Here is a 27215-nt window from a genome sequence, read left to right on the forward strand (position 1 = left end):
TTAAGGTTCATACACCTGCCCCTAACAGACAACAGAAACTTACCAAATATCAGTGCTACTTACTGTATGGTGAGTTATACAAATGGTTGACAGCAGTACACACTGGTAATTGTGGGTGTTCTGCAATGTGGCACATTCACTTCCTGCGGTGAATAACTATGCAACCATGAGACCCATTGTGTCTGTGCCGCATTAATCAACAGCTCAGACAAAGTTTCAGGGCTCCTGTTCTGTGTAAATGCACTATCCCAAAGAGCATTTAGGTCCAACTTTATATGCTCTAGCATGATAGGTGCACACTGCAGGAATTCTAAGGATGTACTTAGAAGATGACTACATGATGCTATCTTAGAACCATGCTCATGCATCACAGGTATGGTATTGCCTGACAAGTCTGAGGACAGACAAGAATGGCATTGTCTATGATACCCATAAGAGGTTACCTATATAATATCTGATGGTACAACAGGACCCCTTGCTGCCTGGATGCATCAGACACTGGCACAGTGCTCCCTGCTGCCTGGATGGACCAGACACTAGCACAGCACTCCCTGATGCCTGGATGCAACAGACACTGGCTAAGATAATACAGTAAGATCATCATCTAAATGGTTGTCAAGGAGCTAAGTGTGAAGACCAGCCTTGGAAACAAACTATCAAAACCAATAACCAACATCTTGGTTCTGAGAGGTATCTTACAGTTTCTGTTAGTTGTGCTGCTGAGTCTTGCTGTCTGCTACTGGTGAGTCCTTTGTAAGATGGCTGGCATCATCTGTAGAGCACCGCAGTACAAGGAAACACTTGCACATTAGTATAGAAAGATGCCCAATAACCTGAGACATAAGAGACGAAATATGCATTATGTAACTAACAACACAAACAACAAAAAAATGAGAAGGCCAGAACATTAATTGTGAATCATCAATAAAAGATCCAATAACAAATACTCATAAATACTATAAACACAAGGTGGCATCACCAGGAAAATCCATTTATAAAAGTGATTGCAGTGTATTGGATATTGCAACATTTTATATTCAACTGTTTTATATTGATAAATTATTTTTCTTTTCCAAAATGTAACTTTGTGCATTTACACAGCTTTTGTGTCTTTTTTGAGTCCTTTCCTAAGATGAATTCAGCTCAACAGGGCCAGCCTGACAGATAAATAATAAAAATCTGAACTGAGAATGCAGATCATATCAATGAAACTGTTCTCGTTACACTTATGCAGTGTCTACATATCAACAGTGAAAGAACAGTAAATCAAAAACAACAACAAAAAAAGGAAAAAAAGAAAAGAAAACAGCATGTGAAGCCACAACTAAGACCCCTCCCTCCACATACACCTGCACCACCTCCATTAGGTAAGATGGTGCCATCTACATGTCTTTAAGGAATAATGCCCCTTCCATTATTTCCACTTGTAGCAGAACAATCCTACCATATAATCCTAGTGGAGATCAACAATAAAGTGAGCCATCTTTAGGAACTTATCCAAAGTCAATTTCCTTGTGAGCAATGATAATTTGACATGCTTCAACAGTCCCCTATCACTCTCTGACCCTAAAACAAATACCACTGCATACACCCAAATGTTATACTCCCATTTCAACTATTGCATGAAGTCTCATGCTCACAAGTTAATAAACGAATCCTGCTGGTAGACGTCAGCAATGAAGAACCTATAAGGCAAAAGGAAAAAAGAAACGCATAGCCCTAAAGAATATAACAGAAGCTTAATATGGTATAATTACCTTGAAGAGGTTTAATAAAAAACTCAGGAGCAAAACTGAATCCTAAAGACCTAATTATAAGCTTTCATCATCAGCAAAGGATAATCACAAAATATTATTTAATTATGTAAAGAACCTCATAAATAATACCTGTCATTGTACTGGTCTTACTTGTAATGGAAATGTCTACGTAAACCCTGAGGATATAGTCAATGGTGCACTATTCACCAACACTCTTGTTACCTCCAGTGCACCCAAGAACTCTTTTGTGGGGGCACTTCTATTTGGTGTCTGCTTCTCTGATGTTAAATCCTATATCAAAGGCTTCTGGCTAACCACATTCATTGATAGCTTCAGGCTTGGAGTGATCAACTCACCTGAAAACACATGGATCCTCAAAGAGGGCCTAATTAGTTTGACCTTGTGAGGTCAGATTCACAGTTTAAATATGCATGGTGATAAATATGGCATTTCACAGTTTGAGAAGCAAGAACTCTTTAACACCATCCACATTACAGACACTCTAGTTAAAATAAACACTGTCATTAGAAAACTAGACAACTTAATTGATAATGAACATTTATATGCCCGCCACATACCCACTGTCATTATGAAAGCCTTGTACCTCAACTAAATGTTTGCTAAAGCATCTCTTCATGGTCAAATGACATAATTCCACACTGCTCTTCTTTCATCAGGCGCATACTAGAGTATAGTGTACCTTCATTTTTTACCTTACCAAACACCTAATCCAACTTGAAACCACCCCGGCAGTTTCTCACTAAAAAGTCTTGGATACCAGCTCCCTGTGTTACTCAGAGCATCTGAAAGTCATGTCTTCCTTTGCTGTCCTCTTGCAAACTCCTGCAAGTCAATCGAGGCCTGCTTACAAAGCTGAAATAAACCAATACTGTTTAATCTAAAACTTAACAGCAAAATCAGAAGTAACAAAAAATACAACATAAATAAACTCAAATGTATATTACAAGATAAATGAGAGTTGTTAGCATAGCAGAATTATCCATCTTTTGAATAAAATCACACTTTCTGTAAAGCAAGCACATCCTTCACTATGTCGAACTGTAACTTAAATGAATAATGAGAGAAAACAAATTTACCCTATGCTTAGGCCCCCTATCCCTTACTTTCAGAGAGAGCAACTAACTGGGTGGATCATTTAGGCTGCAGTGGCTTAACAGGTGTATCCCCAAGTAAACATCTAAAAGCCAATAAACATATAAACTGCTAGTTACATAACAGGTGTATAATCAGTGACCCCTCAGGAATTCACCCAGTGCAGTATGAACCTAGTACTTTCTACTCAATCTTACTAACAGTAACTAAGAGTTAACCTATTTTTTGCACACACACACACACACACACACACACACACACACACACACACACACTCACTCACTCACTCACTCACTCACTCACTCACTCACTCACTCACTCACTCACTCACTCACTCCCAGAAATAAACATAAAATGTTTTCCTGAAGAGGCTACTAATACCATTCCATTAACACTGCTACCAATCTGATTATCTGATGCCACAATCTCAATTACACACACACACACACACACGCACACACACACACGCACACACACACACACACACACACACACACACACACACACACACACACACACACACACACACACACAAATAAACATAAAATGTTTTCCTGAAGAGGCTACTAATTCCATTCCACTAACAGTATTGCTTTCCTGTATTCATGGTACACACTGCTACCAATCTTATCAATTGTATACCACAATCTCCATTACTGAATGCACACTTACAGTAAACTAACAACAATAAACTCTAAAAGTTGTTAGCCAAGCACCTTCCCTTCAAATGGGTGGATGCTATAAGTCACATCAGTTCTTCAAGGATGCTCTTCATTAAGAAAGTAAGACATCAGTTAAAATATTTTATGAATGAGCAAGCAAAAGCTATTCACTTTTCAAAGATTCACATCCGATTCAATATTGCTCTTTTAAAGAGGAAAAATGTCTGATATGGATGGAATGATGACAGAAAAAACTAAGTGAATGACTTGCAATTTTTAATTAGTTATTGTAGCTGATTGAAGGCTTAGGATGAAAATAAATTTCAACAAATCTGTGATCAAAAACACTTGGTTTCATTTTCTTCACAAGTTTGAATTTCACAAGACCAGATATCAGTACCAGGTATCAAGATAGAAGAGGATAGCAGAAGCTCTGGTTCAGTACACTCCATGGAGACTACAGAGAATTAAAACAAAAATAGATTGTCTTTCCTTTTTAAATAGCTTCTAGAATGCACACACAGTTCAATTCCATGATGAAGCAGATCAGCTTCTGAAGGTATCAGTGAACATGGCAACAGTAAGCAATTCCATCAAAATAATTATTAGTACTCCACTTTTAATGAAGTAGAAATATTCAAGACAATGTGTATCTTTCTGTCACTTTCCTTTGTGACTTGTAAGCCTCTTCATGGCACGCTATTGTATTCCTTGCTTATTCACACCTATACTTTTGTTTTCAGGTGTCTATGGTGAACTAATACAGAAACAGTTAAACCAGTTTTGATACTATAGCATCTTCCTCAGTAACTAATAAAATCATTACAGACATTACTTAAAAACTTCTATGCTCCCAAAAAACAACCTTCTTTGTAATTATCAGACTAATGGCTAATTTAATTGGTGACACTCTCATATGGAAATGGTTAGGTTTGCTGATAGAAAGAGGCTTTAGTCAAAGTGTCAGGTTAATAAAAGGAAGACACACATGTAATCTATTTTAAGGACGTCTGAATCATGTGAAATAGGGGTTACTGATGATGCATCATCGGTAATGGAACCTGAGAATAATCTGAATGTTTCTTTGCATAGAAAAAAGAATTAACAAAGGGATGTGCCGTTTAGAAAAAGGAGAAGGGGCAGACATAAACATCATAAAAGAATCAGACATAAAGACTTTACTGGGAATTCAATAAACTCTGTGTAAGCTTTATGCAAAGCCTTCATGGAGGTTACGTGTTAGAGGGATGAGCAGCAGCACTAAATGCATGCTCATTTTGCTCATTGCATGTACATGAATACAAACAAAGTTTTGAGGCCATCAGCAGCACTGCTGCTATGAAACTGTGCGGAACAGCATGAGCAGAGAAACATGAAGCATTCAAGATTGTCTAAGAGTAAACCTGCTCGGCGAGATTGCTCCAACAGCTACAATGATTACCTGGGTTGCAAACACTGCAAAAATAGCAGTAAAGGCACAGTAAAAAAGTGTACTGAGTGCAATGTACACAACACAATTATTTGTGGAATGAAATAATGGGGAGGGGGAATGTCAAGGGCAAATACAAGGAAATGTACACTAGACAGGGAAAGTGTGCTGATGAAAATGGGCACAGACAAGAATGATAGGAATGAGGAAAGAGGAAGAGGGTCTGGTAACTATGGCAACATCCCCAAGACAGGATATGTTAAAATATCTGCAAGACAAAGAGTAGCATAACATTAAGCACATATGTAGATAGCACAGTACGTACTGCTGTTTACAACTCCTGTGCAAGTATATCATCACACATGATAGTATAAATGTGACAGTTGCACAAGATTACATGTCGGTGGAGGTGAATGGTTGTTATATACACATGACTAACATGCTCATTATAGAGGACATTTAGAAAGGATGGTTTATCCAGTAGGGGGTATGTACATAGTCTGAACATCTACAAAATGACATGCTTAAATATGACTGACATGTCAGCAAAGCTTTCAAACAATCATGGACACATAGCAAGAGACTCCTGGATAAATGTAGACCAAAACAGGCTCAATCATGGACACTATTAAAATATTATGACCATTAATCTGTGGCATTGACAGAACATGTGAGTGTAACTTATTATACAAGGTCTGCAGGAACAGATGTGTGCAACTGTAATGATTGTCAGTATTCTGTAAGGGTAATTCACCACCTTTTCCCCAAAAATGATCACTTTTTGGAGGGGTTAAAAAGGACAGTGTTAAAGGTGGATTGCAATCCTGGACAACTGAGAGGTTTGCATAACACAAAAGCTGCAATCCACACCTGCAAGAATCAAACCCATTCCATCAATGTTGTCACTGAACTGTGTATTTACTTGGTGCAACACAAAAAGATGTATTACACAAGCTTCTAATAGAATACCTTGAAGGGAAGTTTGCACTGTTGAATCTTAATGAGTATGCATCCCAAAGAATAATTCTGTACTGGTGACTACATGTGTGGAAGCTCACTTTGCAAATGTGATACATTTGACTAAAGCATTCCTGGCTGACATAGGTTTCAGTCATATGAATAACAACACTTACAACTAGCACACTATTATGAATGGATTGCCTACATACAGCTGTGTATTGCATGCATCTGCCACATATAATAGCAGTGGATATTGTCTGACGCATCTGTAATTGATGTATGAATTAAGAAGTAATTCTCTATAATGAATAGTACAGCAGTATGTGAGACAGATGGCAATGTGTCACCTATGCCAATGTGCACAGAAAGTACAGCAATGTAAAGTTTAGTGTCAATGATCGAGGAAGCTGTTACTGTGATATTGGACACATACCAATCAATACATGGAGCATCCTTTATAAGTACATATGAAAACTCAGCACGTGTCACAGTCACTGCCCCCTGACATTGCCAGTGTAAATGTTATACTGCCATGAAATCCTGACATAAATCCATATGTGCTCCAACAACATAGCAAATGGTAAACTGATATGATATAGTGGCACATCCGTGATGCATACAGTCACACTACAGCTGTACCTATGCTGCCATTGGACTTCAGGCTGCACATCACCTCCTAATGAAATGGGTCAGAATCAAATGCAACACAGTGGAAGTGTTAAAAAAGTCATACAACTCTACCTGTTTCATGTCATTACATCAGTTATACATCATCTAATATGTTTATCAGTGGAAATGTGTGTGTGAGGACCTTGACACCATTTGTGGACACTTTACAACTGAGGTGGATAAAGTTCATGCAGAACAAGTAATGACACGAATGCTAACAGTCATACAGTGCTGCTGGGGTGTACCTGTATAATCACTGTGAATAGCAATACAATAGTGCATACAATGAATTCCCCAGTGTTGTAAGTAAATCTCAACATGTCATATGTCTGTGTATATAACAGCATTACAACATGTGAATGAGCCCAGGCATATTTGTCCATATAATCAGAATGATGTAATGTTGATGGATGTCAGATACTTCCAGATGTTGGATATACACATGCACACTTGTGCCATACTGCAGCTATCACTGTGATGGTTGCATAATGACTGTGTGGAATGTTGATATAGTCCACAATAAGAACACATGCCTTAGTAATGCAACACTATATCTAGCATCATCCAATGTCCGCAATCTTCAGGAAGGATAATATTATAACTGTTATAGAAGGAACATGTAACCAAATGGCAGCAGCTATCAATACAGTAGCTCAAATCACAGACTGGAATACACACTTCAGCATAGCACATGTGGATGACAGCAACACTGTCATGTGCAATGTTCAAAGGGCCATAGAATATTACTAGGCTAAAGTCCAAGATCACATAAAGTCCTAGCCATTATTATACCATTTTAACAAAAAAATCACTATATGTATGTGAAGGAAGATGGTAGGGGTATGTGCAGATATGTGTATGTGTTTGATTTAATACAGACTGCCTCTGTCCATATGTAACATGCACCACCCCATGACCAAATTATCAATCACACATCCAGTGGTATGAAGATGGCTTACAGGGGATCATGGAGGTGCTTGGATTCACAATGTGTGTATGCATCTTTGAGATGATGACATTCTCATTGTTTATCAGAAAGGATGTTATGTGGACAGAGGGGAAAGAGGGAATGTTGGATTTGGGGTGGGGGCTATATAAAATGATGTCTTGAGTGAAAGTCAAATGAAAAGAGATTCAAAACATCATGCAGTGACAATAATATACTATCAACCACACACACACACACACACACACACACACACACACACACACACACACACACACACACACACACACACACACACATACACACACACACACACACACAATTTGACTGAAGTCAGATCTGAACTGTGTACCTCTGTAGGTATAGAAGCTGTATTGCATACAACTTATGACTAGTGCCACCAGAGATGGCTGACTTTATTAGTATTAGAGTGCACTTGATAGGAGAGGACATAATCAGTGTATGATGAGAAGATGATGTTTGGGTAGGATGGTCTGATATAGCTGTGGACTCACATCCCACTGTAAACTTTTCTCCAGGTGGACTGCTGAATGAGCACACATACATTTAAGTTAACTGTTGTAAGATTAAAATTCCATCTATTTAGTTATACAAGCTGCAGAACACAGTACTTAATGGTGAAGCCACCATGGAAGTCACTTTTAACACTGTCAAAGTGCATTTTATAGAGGATGACATCATCAGTGTATGCAGGGAAGAAGATTCTACCAAAAGTGTGTGACATAGCTGTGGACTCACATCCCTGTGTAACTGTGTCTCTAGACTGACTGTTGAATGAGCACACACACAATCAAGTTGACTGCTGTAAGATATCAACCCCTATCTATCCAGTTACACAACCTGTAGAACACAGTACTTAACACTAGCACCACCACACAAGTCTAACTTTAATAATGTCAGACTGCACTTTATAGAGAATGACACTATCAGTATATGCTGACAAGAGGATTTTGGGAGGGCTGTATGAAACTGATCTGGAGTCATGTAGCAGTGTAAAAGGATCTTCTGAATGCTACTTGAGTGAGAGAAGCAGGACCTGGACTCATACTCTTCTATCTATAAACACACACACACACACACACACACACACACACACACACACACACACACACACACACACACACACACACAAGTTGACTGCTGTAAGATCAGAACCTCTACCTATCTAATTACACCAGCTACCGAACACAGTGCTTAATGCTCAGGCCACCACAAATGGCTGATTTTGGTAGTGTCAGAGTGCACTTTATAGAGGATGATATCATTGGTGTATGTTGAGAAAAGGATTTTGGGAGGGCTGTATGAAATTGCTGTGGAGTCATGTAGCAGTGTAAAAGTATCTTCTGAATACTTGAGCACAGGTGGCTGGACTTGGACTCATGCTCTTCTGACTATACAGACCCACACATAAGTTAACTGCTATAAGATTAGAACTCCTACTTAACACAAGCTAGTGAACACAGTACTTAATGCACACACCACCACAGAACTCTGAGTTTAACATTGTCAGAATGCACTTTATAGAGGATGACATCATCATAGTGCCACAGGTAACATATTGTTCTGAGACTTCATTGCAAAGCTGGGAGTTGTGATAAGATTATGTGAATGCAGTTTGCAAAAGTACATATAAATACATCCTGGCAACCCAGGAAAATGAAGCTATCATGAATGCATATTGCAGAAGTGAAACACACAAGTACCTGTTTCACAGGATGTTATTTACATCACACACACACACACACACACACACACACACACACACACACACACACACACACACACACACACACATACACACACACACACACCCTTCGGAAACAGCAGTGAATGAAGAAGTTAGGAGTCTTCATATTCAGATGATGGTATGCCCTCATTAATACAAGTTACTGACAATATCAATGGGATATGATCATGGATGACCAATGTCCAGTGTCACTATGAACCCATAACAAATGTAACAATGGATTTACGCTCTGTAATTTTGGAGCCTGTTTGACAATGGCCCGATTCCTAATTCCTTCATTTGCAAGTGCATTGCTGTAGGGCACATATGAATATCAGAAAGTATGTGTTTGGTGAAGCACTTCTCATGTTTATGAATGCATTTTCATGTAGTGGAGAATTACAGCACAGTAACCAGAGTTAGACATGTTAAACACCTCTTCACATAGCACATCGCCAAGACACTGAGTTTTATGGATGATGGCAAAGTATTAACACATGCATGAGTTGGATTTCAGGAACTCAGTTGTGAAGTAACTGGAGCTTATTGCCAAACTGTGCACAAATAGGTTCATATGGTAACTGACCAGATTGGAGTTAACTACAAAATGCCTCTAATTTGTTATTAATGTTTCATGTGTCAGGCTTACAAGACCTGTTATGGGAGACATAGCTGGCTGCTAGTATGATGTGAATTCTGTAGTCTGTATTTGAAATGTTGTGGCCAAAGTTTGATTACAGAAATACTGTTGGCCTTACCTTCCCCATTTGCTTGATATTAAGCACTGAACAAACATGTTTATTTGCTTAAGGAAAACAGTGAAAGATTTAATGTAGTATGCCTTCCTTTGTGCTATAGGCTCACTCGTGATGGGTGGCCATCAGCAATCTTTTCAGTACTGAGTGTGGAACATACACTTGCACCCTAGCTTTCTCAGTGGCACAGGTTGTCAGACGAATGAACTTCTGGTCAGAGCACAGCAAACACAGTTTAAAAAACAGATGATTCTCTTTTTTTACAAATGATGTAAGTATGTTATTAGTCAAACAAATGTGATCAGGAGTGCAAATGTGACTATCAATGACAACACTAAAGTGTGTGTCTTCTCCAAATTGTATCAGTAATGCCTACCTCAATACACTTGTACAACTAGCAGCTGTTTTTCAGGATTCACTGCAAATCACAAGATAACTGTGTGTGTAGCTTGCTACAAATGACAAGGGGTGCTCCATCTTTTGAAATGATTAGTATAACTCAGCAGATATGCAAACTATTTGTATAGAGCCCGTTATCCTGAAAAGTGTGTGCATTATGCTTCTTCAGGACAGTTTCCACATCATATTAGATGAACATTTCATCCATAATCACCTGAACATGACACAAAGGATCATAGGATCATAGGAGATTACTAGGCTATCAGCCCAGTGGTCATTTTAAGCCTAGCCATTTCAACCCAATGTAATACCGTAGAAGTATTAGTCAATACCCAAGACTGCATTTAGTGAAGACTGCCCATGTCCAGGAGGGTTATGGGCACTGTCTATGGTTAGAATTTATGGTGCCCCATCCATTTGTTGAGGTAACTCTTGAAAAGTATCATACAGGTGCTCTGTTTCACATGAATTGGTAGTCTGTTCCAAATACATGGCAGTCACTGGGAGATAAAGCTGTCCCTTCAGCATGTCCTTTTTAAGTTACAGGCCATATTTATGTCCCTGGAATGAGTATCCCTAGATCCATTTGATTTATGGATATGCAGTAAGTTCATTAGGTTTGGGTTTTGGGTTGCTCTGTAGGTCAGGCATAAGTTTCTCCTAAGAAGGCACATGCTGCAGGCCCTTGATCTTTTTTTGTTAGAAACCTCTGAGGTCTCTTTAAGTGCTGCAGGTGCTTAGTACTGTACATACCGAATGGGATGTTATACTCAATTATGGGTCAGATAAGTGCCAAGTATAGGGGAGTTATAACTTCTTTTGCTCTCAAGGCGATGTCTTTACTAATCAAGTGAGCTATGTGGAAAGCTTTGCTTCCAATGGTAGACACATGGTTAATGAAGATAAGGTCACGGTCAACCTGTGATCCTAGGTCCCTTGCCACTTCATGGGTATTTGGGGTATTGTTGGTGGTTAGATAGTGTAAAGGGACATTGTTTGTGCCAAAGGGAATGATGATGCATTTCTTTGCATTCAGTTTGAGACCATGACTAATACACCAGTCGTTGGTCTGTGTGAGACCCTCCTGGAGTATACTGACATCATTTGGAGATTCAATGATTGCACTTAGTTTGCAGTCATCTGCGAACTTGGTCAGCCACACCCCTTTAGATTCGACATGAACTTCTGAGAAGTATATACCAAACAGACGGGGGCCCAGCACTGATCCCTTTGGCACCCTGCTGGTAGCAGGTATGCTGGTTGATGTGGAGTCACCCACTTTAATAGTGTGTATCTGGTTTGTGAGTCAGTTAGCAACCCATCTTACAAAAAAGGGGTTTATATTCAGTTTGCTAAGTTTGCTGGTAATACCTGAATGTTGGATTGTGTTGAAAGCTTTTGCTAAGTTGAGGTATGCTGTGTGCACACATTTCCCCTCATCAGTGACCCTGGTCACACTTTCAAAGAAATCCGCCAGATTTAACAGGCAGGATTTGCCCTTCACAAAGATGAACTGGGTAGGATCCAGGGTTTGACAGTCACCTATGTCTTTATGAGATCCATAATAATACATTCCATAGCCTTACAGATGAGGCTGGTCAGGCTTATGGGCCTGTAATTCTGTGGGTCTGTTGCTAGGCTGCCTTTGTAGAGGGGAATAATTGAAGCTGTTCTCCATTCAGCAGGAGCAGAGCCTGTGGTTAGGCTATGATTGAAAAGAGTACTTAGCGGTGATGCTAGTTCATGTTTAACCTGATTAGAAGGCAACCTGGGATGTCATCTGGTCCCATAGAGGCCATGTTCTTTGCCTTGGACAGGACTTTAAGGACTTGTTCTTCAGATATGTAAAGTGTGGGGGGGGTTGGGGGAGGCTTTGTTGTAAGTTAGGAGGGGATAATGGAGTGGAATTTTCACCAAACCTATCTGCTCGTGGGTTCACTATCTCTGTGAGGTCAGTGTGTGTGATACCATTGACCACCAGTTTTGCACATGCTTGTGTCCTGCTCTTTAGGTTGCTGTGAAAGGCCTTATGGTTATCCTTTGCATTACTTGCTAGGTTTCTCTCAAAAGAGCTCTTGCAGGATTTGACAAGTTGCCTTATTTGCCTATTAAGGCTGAGGAGGATGCTTTTCCATTGCTGGGTCCTTGTCTTTGTTTTCTTGGACAGCAATCCTTTGCATTTATTGCAGAGTTTGTTGATGCTGGAAGTCTACCATGGCAGCCTGATTTTACTTGGGGGTCTGGCTTTTATTCTAATTGGTACAGCCAAGTTTATACACTTATGCAAGTAATTGTATAGGGCAAATGTGTAAGCTTCAGCGTAGTTACCTCTTTCAGCTTGGGGTGGGGCTTGGAATGCATTTATACCTTCACCTAGGACAGTATAATTTGCCATGGTGGCATTTTTTGTCTGATTTCACCCTCTGTGAGTTCTGATGCTAGTGTCAGTTTAAAGGTGACTGACTTGTGGTCAGTTTTAACTAATGAGGGTACACTAGTGTAGCAGTGCACCTGTCTGACATGTTTGTGAGGACCAGATCCAGAATGTTTGTTCCTCTTGTCAGGGTATGGCAATTTGCTCCATGGCAAATTTTGAAACTTTGCACAGTACAGAAGGACTGATTACTTATTGAATCAAAATACATGTTTGTATTATCCATCAGTAGCATCATGTCAGTATGCAAAAACCATGAGATGACATGTACATCCATCAACCTAATAGATACGCACCCTTAAAGAAGAGTGTGAATGAAGCGGTGCATACATGGCGAGATGGACAAACACATAACAATGTTTTGTGTAATGTAATATTCATGGACATGTTTTTGGTCTTTTCTCTTTATTAAGCTGCCATACTCTGCAGCATGAAGTAATTGACATAGGGGTAATGAAGGGTTAGTAGAGGAACAACAGGCTTATGAAACAAGGCCGGATAAATATGTCATAGTTGTAGAGATGGATATCAAAACAAATATTTGTTTTTGGCCAGTATCCAATATATCTTCATGAGAACTCACAACTGTGGCAAATGTTAAGATGTGGATGATTAAACATATCATAGAGATATAACATCACACTAAGAAATTATGTGAGATGCATCTGGAATCAAACCCTTGATGGGAAACCAAAATCCAACACAAGGATACACAAACCAGTAGCAAAATCCACCTTGTTGTGGTAAAAAGAACAGGGTCATGCATCCTCACCCATAGCAAACAAAAATGTTTCATAATAGTAAAGCACTTTTGTTGCCATTTTTCTACTGGTGTGGATTTATGGCTTTGGCTCTTCTTACCACAAGAAGGTGGATTTTACCATCAAACCCTTGATGCTATGGAAAAAAATCTTCAGTCAAGTAATTTATGTCAGCACTCCACACAGAAGTTGCACTTTGTTACATCCAGCAGTGTACAGAACTGTCAGAATAACTGTTTCAAAGTAATGGTTTTACTCTGCTTATAACTCTATTCCTATAGCGCAGCATGTTTAAGCAATCTTGCATGCAGATAACCAGACTAGTACAGCCAATGGAAAAAACTCACCAGGGTTTTGTAATAAGACATGAAGAGCCATTCACCACCATGCTGCATTGGTCGGCGATACCAAACTGGCCATGTGTGTGGTGTGTGAGTATACTTTTTGACCAGGTTAAAGATGCAAAAATGGGGTTGATAGGAAAGTGGTGAAATGGGGGGGGGGGGGCAAGCAGAGGGGAAAAACAAAGGTGAAGAAATAAAGGAATTTGCAATATGGAATTAGGAAAGAACCACAGATATCTACTTCTTCAACATAGTAATGAGCACATGTAGACAAAATTTGAAGAATTTAGACTGGCACCAGAACAAGGATGGGTAACAACAATGCAATGATGCTGTGTAGCCAATTGCACCAAATCAAGTGTCTTGAGAAGACACATATGCAATGTGGAGAGCTAACTATGGGATTGATACTTTTGTGAGACAGATGCCCATATGTATGTTGGATTTCAAGAAGAGAGGAATGTTGGGGAAGGGACGTAGGAGTGTCAGGGTCAGGTAGGTAGGGTAGGTAAAGAAGTAAGTTCAGACAGACAGAACAAATAATACAGACATAAGGTTGGTGATGGACACAATAGGTTGGGTGACACCATGATTGAGGATAGACAGGGGACATCAGAGATACATGCCCATCAAGCATGGGAACAGTGAGAATCTAGTCTTCACCCTCAAAATTGTCATCACTGTCCCCTTCCTCAGTTCTCTGTGAAACTGCTTTACATGGGAGTCTCTTTTCTATTTTAATGAGCAACCTCTCCAGGAGGCTGATATGGGCAACAAGGTCAGTCTCTATTAGATCATGTAACATCCCTTGCAGCTCCTGATGGATGACATAATCACCACCTCCACCAATACTCTTTAAGCGTACCACTGTACCAGCAGCCTAGGCAATGCTGCCTGATGTGGCTGGGCCAGCTTGTGCAGCTTCTGTGGAGGCAGTACTGCCAGGTTGCATCCCAGAGGTGCTAGGTATTGGTGTGGCAGCCAGTGGAGGGTTGGCAGACCTAGCAGTAGCTATTGGCCCAGCTCCCTGTGCTGAAAAGCATTTGGTTCATTGGCAGAAAGGTCTGTCATCAGAATGGTGTGATTCCAGGTAAACCACAGAGAAAAAAAAAAGATATAGCTAAGGTGTGAGGTGCGACAAAAAAGGAAATAGAATATGAGAACCATGAAATGGCACATTAATGCTTTACTACAAGAAATATGCTTTTCTTATTATAGTAGCTATAGAAAGTTCACAATTTCAAAAATGATTATGAATTGTTACAAGTAGTCCTTGGAATATTTACAAATTTCATGTATGCTTTTAAGGATACTACATATTAACTTAACAACATGGTATTAAAGCCAATATTGCTGCAATTCAAATGTAAAAGTGATACTTGTTGAATATGAATCTATAGGTTACTTGTGGGAACTGAACCCACATAATCTAAATATACTATTAGAACTACCTAATACAATTATTATTAAGAGATCCAGAAGAGAACATGCATGCTTGCTGTTAAAGTTAAGATATGCATGCTTAACTTGATACTGATATATGGAATCACAATATATTACAATCACGGTCAGCTGTGCTGCAGACATACCCCTTGCCTCTGTGACTTGCTCTATCCTCCCAGCATGTACTTCTCTGTTCGGAAAGATTTCCTCTGCAGCAATAAAATATAAAATGAAAAAAGAGACATGAAAGCATTATGCATACCAGTCTTGGCTATCTATAGCATTCCATATAATTTAAAGTTGCTTGGTCTGTATAGTTACACAACTAGGGGGGTGTCAGACATTTGATACTCATCCAACCACTGGTTCAATTGTGCCTGCTTGCCCATCTTTTGGTCAACGTAGTGGTGCCTATACTGCTCCCCAGTGTGTAGTATGCCAGTCACACTAAGACAGCCTTGGCTAAGTTGTTCCAAGCCTCAGCCTTGTACTGAGACCTGGTATAGTCCCCCTGTAGTAGTCTACGGCTGTAGTGTTTCACAAGGAGGGCAACAAATTGTTTTGACTCATTCACACTCCACCTCTGTGCCCTAAATTTAGCACCATCCTTCCCATCTCCTGTCATGTCTGCAAAAGTCCTCCAAGAACAGTTGCAATGTTTTCCTGCCAATTTGCGATATTGTTTTTATGACCAGTGTGGAAACATGCACGACCATGCCAACCTCGCTTGCACAATAGTAAGCAAAGAAGAAGGGAGTTTACGAAACATCAATGATGATGTGAGATTTGGCATTGATTTATGGCATGTGTGCTGCTATACCTGGTTACATTTTGTCCACTGGTCAACACTAAATTGCAAAATAACTAGGCTTTTAAGCCATGACTTTGGAGAAATCAACAGAATGACCTGGCACGTATTTCCTGGGGCCTTACACTCTGTTAAAAGTAATTTGTACAAAGTGGGATTCAAACTTATGTACATGAAAATACATATGTTTTCACACAGATGATTATTTCTCATTGCCAAAGAAGACATGTTTGTCAGTCATGGTCATTACAGATATACAGCTTAAGTAGTGTCTGGTGCTATACTTCAATTTGGCGTGTATGCGTGTAACATTAAAAGGTCCTGGCTGATGTTTTCTCAGGTGTGATGCAGGACTAATGTTTGACAGTATGCTGGAAATGGATAGCCTTATATGACTTTAGTTATAGAGTTTGGAGCTATGATACATACCTCGCAATGCATTCTGTTTTACAATTATACTTGAGTTGTGGGAGAGGTGTAGACTGTCCATATGCAACTGTTTTTTTCTAACATAATCATCATTGCCATACTAAAACAGTTACACAGATAATACATATGATGTCTACAAAATTACATGTATGCAAGCAGTAATGATACCTTTCTGTCAATCAACCTACTATACATAGCTATTTGTATGTAGTATTACCTTTATAATCAAAGTTTTGTGAAAAATTAAAGTGGGACACCCATACTAAAAGGTGTAGTGTGTTGGATTTGACCCCTGGCTCATCTAAGTTTTAAGCATGAGCTCACTGCACTTATACCTGCTGCCACCAGGAAAACTAGGCAATATGTTTATTTTCAATATTCAGTACTTTCCAGAGTGTTGACGGCCATGCAGCACCTCTGAGCTTGTTTGCACGGAGGAAGGTGAACAAATTAAAGTTTTCAGTTCTTTTCTTAAATAATGCATTTTGTTTGCACATAGGATGGCAACTTACAAATGGAAAAGGGAATAGTAAACATATATTTATTGTATAAATACTTATTTTGACCCCTCCTCAGTAAAAATAACTACTTTGGGACTTCAACCCTGTTTTATCTATGTTCTCTGTACTCTTTGTGCCACAGAGACAGTCAGATAACACGTAATTTCTACAATCATTACCATCTATGGTGCTGACTGCCACACAATGCACTGTGTCTTTTCATTTTGGAAGGCGACTGAAAGGAAATTTTCACATTTTAAGAATAACTGTGTTTATACTACACCATGTGTCATGCACGTGACAAAAAACAAAAGGATTAAAAAAAAGAGAAACAAAGGTTAAATTATATGGCTCTGGATTTGAACCATCAGACAACTGCACTTACACAACACAGTTGTGTTGGTTTCTTTCTCTTTGCCACAGACATAGCTTTGCAATAGTAATCAAGTAATTTGCATACAAGCAATTGATGTTACATACCCATTATTAAACATTTCATATAGTTGGACATCCACAGCTGATTGTAATTGTGTACATAACACATTTAGTGGAATGAGTGATCACACATTATGCATAAATATATTTGCAAAACTGCAGCTCTGCCTTCTCTTTGTATTCTGAAAATCATTCCCTTATCTCTGCATTACTATTAGACATGCAGTCTCTAGCTCATATCCTTATTTTTTAAGGTGTGAACAAATATATGGCAGTCGACAACAATTTTCAGCAAAGGCAGGAAACTGCTTTTATGCCAAGGAAATATACATGTGGAGTGTTTGGTTTTGTTTAAAAGCTCACTGCAGTTAGTTCCACACTTTGTAAGTGTATCCTCACTGACACACCCACGTCAGTGAAGGGTGTCTGTGCATTACTGTGTCTTGCTTCAGTCAGAGTAATCATTAACAGTTGCAAGCCTTTAGTAACAATGGTATAGAGGTTGCACTATGTTTACAGCTGCTACACAAAGTAAAGGTTCTGAGTGTTGCCTAGCATCAATTTTACTGTATGTATGTGCATAGGATGAAAGGTGTGCCATCTATGTGGTCAGCATGTGTGTTATCTGTTCTCAGTAGGCCAGGGCAAGGGCAAACTGTGTACAGGATTAATTCTACCTACATCCATAGCAGCTGTGGGTTCCCCCTCTGACTTCTTATCTATGTAGGGATGTGGTGACCTTACCAGTTGTTGTGGAACATTTGCTCCTCAACCTTGGTATTCCTGCTGCAGCTGTTTGCACAGGATGATATTGTGTAGGATAGCACAAGCTGTGATAATGTTGGCACAAATACTGGGATTATACTGCAGAGCCCCTCTCCTGATATATCTAGACACCAAAGCCATGACTTTCAACAGCCCAAATACATCCTCTATGATATTTCTTGTTTGAGCATGTGCCTCATTATAACATTCTTCCATATGTGTTTGCATTTCTGATGGGTGTCATCCACCATGGTTTGAATGCATACTCTGCATCCCCCAGTAAATGGCCTGGTACATTATTTTTATTTATTTATTTATTTTATTTTACATTTGTTGACTGGGAGTGTCTGGCTGAGCTATTGCCCTTTTTCAGTGGAGACCTGGTGAGAAAAGCTCCAAAGATATACAATGCACTACAAATAGCAATGCAGATACATTTCAATAAAAGTAGCAATAGAGAATTTTGGTAGTTAAAATACATAAGCTACATACATGTATGTTGTTGACAGATAAAAAAGTACTATAAACAAAAAGGAGAATTCCTTGAAAACTTCTGGTAGAGCTGTGAGGTGTGCCAGATATGGGAATTATGGTAACTGCCAGGGTTGCCAACATACATTCAGGATGATTTCCCCTAGCTTTACACACAACCTAGCTGTTAATGGAGTAGAACTCCTTTTTGTTGATGTAGACCCTTCCCTGTTCCCCAGGTGGTGCTTTGATATCCATGTAGGTGCAGTCTACGGCACCCAAGACTTCAGGAAGTGTGCTATGGGGTAGAACTCCTGCATAGTTCTAGCTCTGTCCTTTGGGGTAGGGGGAAATATATATAGTCACTGGAATGCTGCAGCATAGCATTCAGGATCTGATGTAGGATCCTGGATGTTGATGCCTGTGACACCCCGAGCATGTCCCCTGTGGGTCATTGAAAGGTTCTTGTAACTAATAGTCTACGTACTAAACTTACTTTGGTCTCCACATGTATTAGTTCCCCTCAGTTTGCCCATGTTGAACTTGCTCTTAGATGAGGATGACAGACATAGCAGAGTTCCTGGAGTGTGTCTCTATCCACCTTGTAACTCGCTACTATTTCCACCACATGCAGACAACTAAAAGTTAAACAGTGTCTTAATACCCATCTCCTCCTTGCCCGAAGTCTATCATCAGAAGCAGCAACATAGACTTCAGCCTGTTGCCCATACACATGCAGAAGAGCAGCAGCACCTAACATTCTTTTCCTCCAGTGTAGTTTTCATGGCTGAATTCCAATAGGTTTTGGAGTACAAGGCAGAAGGTTACACTAAGTCTACATGATTGCTTTATAGTTGTTGGATAGCTCTGACATCTTTAATTTGTTAGTTAGTATACAATTAGCTGCTTATGTAGTAATTAGCATGCCATAATGCTTACCATGTTATAGTGTAGAGACACTTGCTGACTACAAACTGGCATCTACAGGCACACAGTTTCAGCGAGCCATGTGGGGTTTATTGAATCCTGCCCTTTCTTATAAAAATGGTAGCAATTTGGTGTATAATGATTTAGTTTTGAATGCCACATCTAAGTTTGAACCTACGGAAGCTGAATCTGGTTTATTAAATAAGGGTTTAATTTTTGTGCCAACAGCCATTATTGCAGAATTTCATTTAGTGCCCAATATCAAACCATTTAGTCATAAATTACATTTGGGAATTTTTGATATAAAGAGATACAGTCTAGAAAGTTGGCTGAGGATGCTTGTTCCTTTAAAAAAATCAGGTTTTCAGCCTCCATCTAATGCAACTGCCTTGAGTTTTGAACCTTCTGTTCTTAGGGAGCTAAACAATTCTGTAATTTATATTGGGAAACACAGTAATTTAACCAGATTAGATATGAAAGCTATGCATGTCCTTAGAAATAAGGCGGATGGACAGTTATTCAAAGTACAGAGAAATATCATGAGGACACCTTTCAACAGTTAAGTGATCGGACATTTTATACGTAGGTTACTTTTGAGCCTACAAAAAAGTTTAAGAAGGAAATAGATGCATATTTGAACTTGGCTCATTCTGAAGTTATTCTAACCAATCAAGGTTCAAATGCGCTTATTGTTAGGGATACAGTATATCAGTATATATATTTTCTTCTTATGGTTCATAAGAACTTCAATTCTCCTCCTGGCAGACCTGTTGTATCAGGTGTAGACTTTCACAATGAACCTTTGTCAGCTTTTTTTGACTCATTATTTAAACCCCTTGTTAACCATGATTAGGACAATATTGAAAGGCACCACGTAATTTTTGCAGGTCATCAGGAAAATCCAGTGTGAGAAACAAAAATGCACATTTGATATTAAACCCCTATATACCTCCATACCACATTGGGATGGCTTTCATGCTGTAAAATTTTGATTAAATAGGTCACAATTGTATCCTCAGAGTTTTAATACTTTTTGAATTTTAATCCAGCAAGATACAGAGACTCCAAAATGGCCAGTTTCAATAAAAAACATATATTGTCGACACTACAAGCGCTTTCACAAACTAAGCTGCTTCTTCAGTATTAATTTAAAAATAGTAGAAAAAACATAAATAGACTTAAACGGGATGGGAGGGTGGCCTAATGGTTAAGGTGCTTGTCTATCAAACTAAAAAACTCAGTTTAAATACCATATACTGCCTCCCTTGGTTAATCATATGACATCAAGGCACTCAAATTATTTAAACAAACAGTCTCATTAAAGCATATGCATAACATCTAAGTACAGAAATCATAATGCATTCATAAAAATGCGTATGTAACAAATATAATATATATATATATATATATATATATATATATATATATATATATATATATATATATATATAAAACATAAAAAAATACAATAATACAAAGGCAAAAAACATTCAGTGTCTTAGGTTCCTAGCTTTCAGCTTAGGTTTTATAGGGACCACATCATTGAGTCCAGGCCCACTATCACCTCTCAGTCTAATGATCCATTTAGACTCAACCTGCTTAGTACTATTCCTGATGTCACCTCCCCTTAATGTCTCATGCACCCTCCCTATAACCAAAAACTTAAAAGTATGCTCAGCACCACTGGCAATGATATGTTTTGCAAGGGCATTAGTTTTAGTCCCTTTGCTGATATGATACAAATGTTCCTTTATTCTTTCTCTAAGCGTTTTATCTGTCTTGCCTACATAAAATTTTGAACACAATAAACAGTGAGCCAAGTAAACAATGTGGGAGGTACTACAAGTGGCAAATACTTTGAAACTATATATTCTATCCACGTCAGGGTGTGTAAAAGTAGAGCTGCTGTCAATGAAAGTGCATAAACTGCAAGTCCCACATGCTAAAGTGGCATTACTGCTATATTCATGTTTATTCCTTGAGTAACATAAGGTCCTTTTTTAAGGATTTCATGTTCTTAAATACAAACTTGGGGTTGGGCTCTATCACTCTCGAAATATCTTTGTCTGTCATAAGGACATTCCAGTGTTTTCTAATAACATTCATGTACATAGAAAATATATGGGCACTTCATTTGCCAATAGCTACGCCAACACTGTGATGGCTATGTGGGAAATTGATCATATACTTAAAGGACAACGACAAAAACACAGGTACCAGATGAACAGCTCAATCTTCATCTCTGAGCCAATAGTATCTATAAAAAGTCGAACTACCACAGTAGAAGGAAAATTCTTTATTGCAAGGACAAAGTGAGTGCTTTCACGACCTTCCAGGTCGCTTCATCAGACTTAATAACATATCCCATGCATTCCTTGATATATATACTTTCAAAGTGACCAATCAGTTAAGACAAACAATTATATATTTATATCAGACTGTATTAATTTAAAAATAGTAGAAAAAACATAAATAGACTTAAACGGGATGGGAGGGTGGCCTATTGGTTAAAGTGCTTGTCTTGCAAGCACTAGGTGCAGGGTTTGAGTCTCACAAGGGATAATTGGTTAAGCTTAAAATGGCTTGCAAGGACAGTTAGCTTAGTGCTAACCTATGAACTCTTAAAGACAGTATGCAAGTTCAAATATGAATGCCTATAGAACCATGTAGAAGGGAATTTGTGATTTAAGGCTCTTGCCTTTAAAAAATGGTTTCAAAGAAACAGTGTCTTTAATGCCTGGGGGTTTGCCTTCATTTAGTTGATAGGTTACTTTGCAAGTATATATATCATGGAAGGTATGGGATGTTTTATTAAGTCTGATGAAGTGACCTGGAAGGCCGTGAAAGCACTCACTTTGTCCTTGCAATAAAGAATTTTCCTTCTACTGTGGCAGTTTGACTTTTTATACATACCATATACTTAAAGGACCATACTCTAGATTTATACCTTTTTATAGAAGGTTTGTTGATGATTTGTTTTTTCTGTGGGTAGGTACTAAACAGCAGTTAAGAGAGTCTGAGGTGTATGTTAATAATACAACTAGTCATTTACACTTTTCTATGAATGCATCAACACACAGTATGAATTTTCTTGATGTTACTGTTGAAGGGAATGGGAATGCCTCCATTTTTACTAAATTTTATAAGAAACCATGCCATGTCAACCATCGTTTGTATAGGCATAGTATGCACCCCACCCACATTTTTAGTAACATCGTTAAGAATCAAGTCTTTAGAGCCTCCAGATTAAATGTACATGAAAAGGAGTTTCAAGAGCAGGTAGCAGCTACACAGCATTGTTAAGGATGAGAGGTTAAAGTGGCAAAGAAATAGTTGAAAATGTAGAGAGGGTTAAATGTTTGAGGGGGACCACAGCTAAACCTTATTTTTCAAAACCTGCATCAGACAGACTAATGTATAATAGGAACAATTAGTGTAAACTGAGGGTACCATTACATTATTCTAGTAATGCTTCTATGTACATGAATGTTATTAGAAAACACTGGAAAGTCCTTATGACAATCAAAGATATTCCCAGAGTGATAGAACCCACCCACAAGTTTGCATTTAGGAACATGAAATCCTTAAAAAGGACCTTATGTTACTCAAGGAATAAACATGAATATAGCAGTAATGCCACCTTAGCATGTGGCACTTGTAGTGTATGTACTTTCATTGACAGCAGCTCTACTTTCACACACCATGACCAGGATAGAATATATTGGTTCAAAGTGTTTGCCACTTATAGCACCTTCCACATTGTTTACTTGGCCCACTGTTTATTGTGTTCAAAATTTTACATAGAAAGACAGATAGAACGCTTAGAGAAAGAATAAAGGAACATCTGTATCATATTAGCAAAGGGAATAAAACTAATGCCCTTGCAAAACATATCATTGCCAGTGGTGCTAAGCATACTTTTAAGTTTTTGGTTATAGGGAGGGTGCATGAGACATTAAGAGGAGGTGACATCAGGAATAGTACTGAGCAGCTTGAGTCTAAATGGATCGTTAGACTGAGAGGTGATAGTGGGCATGAACTCAATGATGTGGTCCTTAAAAAACCTAAGCTGAAAGCTAGAAACTTAAGATGTTGAATGTTTTTTGCCTTTGTATTATTGTATTATTTTGTCTTTATATATATATATATATATATATATATATATATATATATATATATATATATATATGTGTATGTGTATATATATATATATATTTGTTACATACTCATTTTTATTAATGTATTATGATTTCTGTACTTAGATGTTATGCATATGCTTTAATGAGACTGTTTGTTTAAATAATTTCAGTGCCTTGATGTCACATGATTAACCAAGGGAAGTAGTATATGGTATTTAAACTGAGTTTTGTACTTTGATAGACATTACCTGAAGAAGCAGCTTAGTCTGTGAAAGTACGTGTGGTGTCAACAATAAAAGTTTTTTAGTGAAACTAGCCGTTTTGGAGTCCCTCTGTCTTGCTGGATTAAATTTTTGGCTTTCTTTACTGGGACTTCTTTACCAGAAAGGGTTGGTATTTGTGTCTGTTCTACATTTTTAATTTTGTTAGTAAAGCATATTCTTACAATGAATGTTTTTTTTTTCAATGGAACTCAATGGGCCGGATTCACAAAGGCTTGCATGGAGTCTAAGAGTAGAGTAAGACTCCATACAGCCAACATGTCTTCCGAGCGATCCAGGAACAGTCGGCAGGGGCATGTAAGAGAGCTCCTAAAACTCCTCTTACACGGACAGGGCTAGGATATGCAAATTACCTCATTTGCTGCTGAAAGGCATGCAAATGAGGTAAAATTGTGATTCAGGAAACCCTAACCTGTCCGAGTGATAGTAGTGTTATTTGCAGAAATGTACTCTGTTGACAACTGAGTACGGTTCTGCAAATAGCAAAACGGAGCCGTGACAGCTCGAAAAAAAGGATGCATCCAGTCGAGGAAGCATGCCAATGTCCAAAAATAAGGCCATTGGCAATGTCCACCGATGCAAAACTAAAATAAAATAAATACATTTTTTTCCCGATCGCCGATGTTGAAGTGTAGAGCAGCGCCGCGCAAACACGTTGCGCTGTAAAAACCAGAAAACCAATAATTAAAATGCATACATGTGGATTTTACAGTAATCCCTAATATACAATGCAAGGGAATGGCAGTCCAAAGACAACATGGCTACCGAGTAGAGGTTGCTAAGGGGGGAAGCTCAGTCTAAGAGTTGTAAGCAAGCATTAGTAGGCAGTCCTATGCAAATGAGGGTAAGGATAGTGAATCACAAGTTTACATAGCAAAAGAGCACAGTCAGTGTAGTGTAGGCGTAGGATAAGGGGTGTAACAGAATAGAAGATAGGTGACATCATAAGGGGGTATGTCTGATAGAAGTGAAGCTCATTGGAGTAGAGTGGCATGTGTCTGCTGTCAGATACTAATCACTGGAAGAGGTGTGTCAATAGGTACCCTAGCTAAAGGCAAGAAATTGAAGGTGTATGCCGTGAACAACACCAAAGTTTCTTGTAGAAATGCCTGCAACGTGTATGCGTGCGTGTGCGCGCCTGTAAAACTGAGTAAGCCTGTGTGCGCTCATGTGCACCTGTGTGCACGCGTTTAAGCTGGAGTAAGCAAGTGTAAGGATGTTGAAACCCGTGTAAGCACGTTTGCGCCTGTGTGCATGCGTGTTAGCAAGAATAAGCAAGTTGTAGCCTGTGTAAGCATGTGTGTGCACGTGTGAGCTGGTGTGGGCGTGTTAGCGCTTGTGTGAGCGGTGCTGCCCCCCTGAGTAAACAGAAAGGGAAAAGGAAGCACAAGAAATAGTAGGAAGTTAACCAGGGAGTACTAGCAGAGCTAGCAGGTGAAAACAATCAGAATCAGGCAATTACACAGGCAGTACACTAGCCCAGCCCAGCACTTAAAACTCTGCAAACAACTTTCCACCATGTTTTCCTCAGAGACACTGCAACACTGCAGTAAACTAAGAGAAGTGAAAACTTAAAAAGCTTTACTGAGACAAAAAATGTTAGGGGCTGCCATTGCTGTTATAAGGCAACATATGCAACATGCTGAGGGTGGTGACAATGCGAATGCTGCTGGACAACCCACAGTGAGGAGACGGAGAAGAGTGTACAGGCCCAGGGTAACCTACCATGGGCTAAATGAGCTGGAGATAGTGGAGCGTTATAGAGTGGACAGAGACCTCATGCAGCAAATTGTTGAGCTGTGCAGGCCACGCCTCACACACAGAACCAACAAAGGGGAACCCATCCCAGTGGAAACCAAGGTATGTGTTGGCCTAAGAATATTAGCAACAGGTACCTTCCAGAGACCAACTGGTGATATGATGGGGATTTCACAGGCATCAGCATCTAGGGTACTGCACCAGTTCCTGAATGCCATGTCAGCACATGTCGGTAAGCATGTATATTTCCCCAATTCCCATGAGGTATTGGCCAGCAATATGCGTCATTTCCAGCAAATAGTGGAATACCCTGAGGTAGTGGGTGCAATAGACTGCACGCACATTTGCATCAAAGCACCAGCCGGTGAGCGGAGTAAGGTCTACTATAACCACAAGGGTTACCCCTCCATCAACTGCCAGGTTGTGTGTGATGCCCAGGGCATAATAATGAATGTGTGTGCTGGCTGCCCTGGAAGCTACCATGACTCCCATATCTGGCATGTGACACAGCTGTACCAGACATTTGCCAATGGGGACATCCCTCATAGTCACCTAGTGGGGGATGCTGGATATGCACTTGAGCCGTGGCTGATGACACCCATCAGAAATGCACACACACCTGAACAGGACCGCCATAATGAGGCACACGCACAAACACGAAATGTAATCGAGCGTGTATTTGGGCTACTCAAGTCACGGTTCCGGTGCCTGGACACATCTGGTGGAGCCTTGCAGTACTCACCAACTACATGTACCCAAATAGTCATGGTATGTGCTATGCTACATAATATGATTCTGTGAAAACAGCTGCAGCAGGAGCAGCATAGGACCGGGTGCAACAGCCCCCCACCATTGACAAGGCCATCACAGGCAGAGCGTGACTCAGAGGAGGAACAACCTCAGCCTGCCCCAGTAGGCAGAAGGAGGCGTGCCCAGTATGCTTTGGCCTTGGCAAAGAGGCAACGCATAGCATATACACTGGCTCAGTAGGAACCCTGGAAACGATACCTCTCTCTGACTCGCACATATAGTAAAAGGGATGCCTAACTTGACACTACCTGTTAACAAACATGTATAGGGAGTGTAAAACGTGCATCCGACATAGGCAGCCCTGCAGCACCACCTGAGGCATGATTGCTATGTGTTAAGCAATATAAAGCTGTGCTAAACAGCTCTCACCACTATTTAGTATATGTAAACAAAATTGCACACACTAAGTAGCACAACTACAGGCAATGTTGAGCAATATTGTGCATTGTTCAGCAATGTTGGTCAACATTGAG

Source organism: Protopterus annectens, chromosome 4.part1, assembly GCF_019279795.1.
Source record: "Protopterus annectens isolate FY-2018-M chromosome 4.part1, PAN1.0, whole genome shotgun sequence".
NCBI classification, from domain to species: domain Eukaryota; kingdom Metazoa; phylum Chordata; order Ceratodontiformes; family Protopteridae; genus Protopterus; species Protopterus annectens.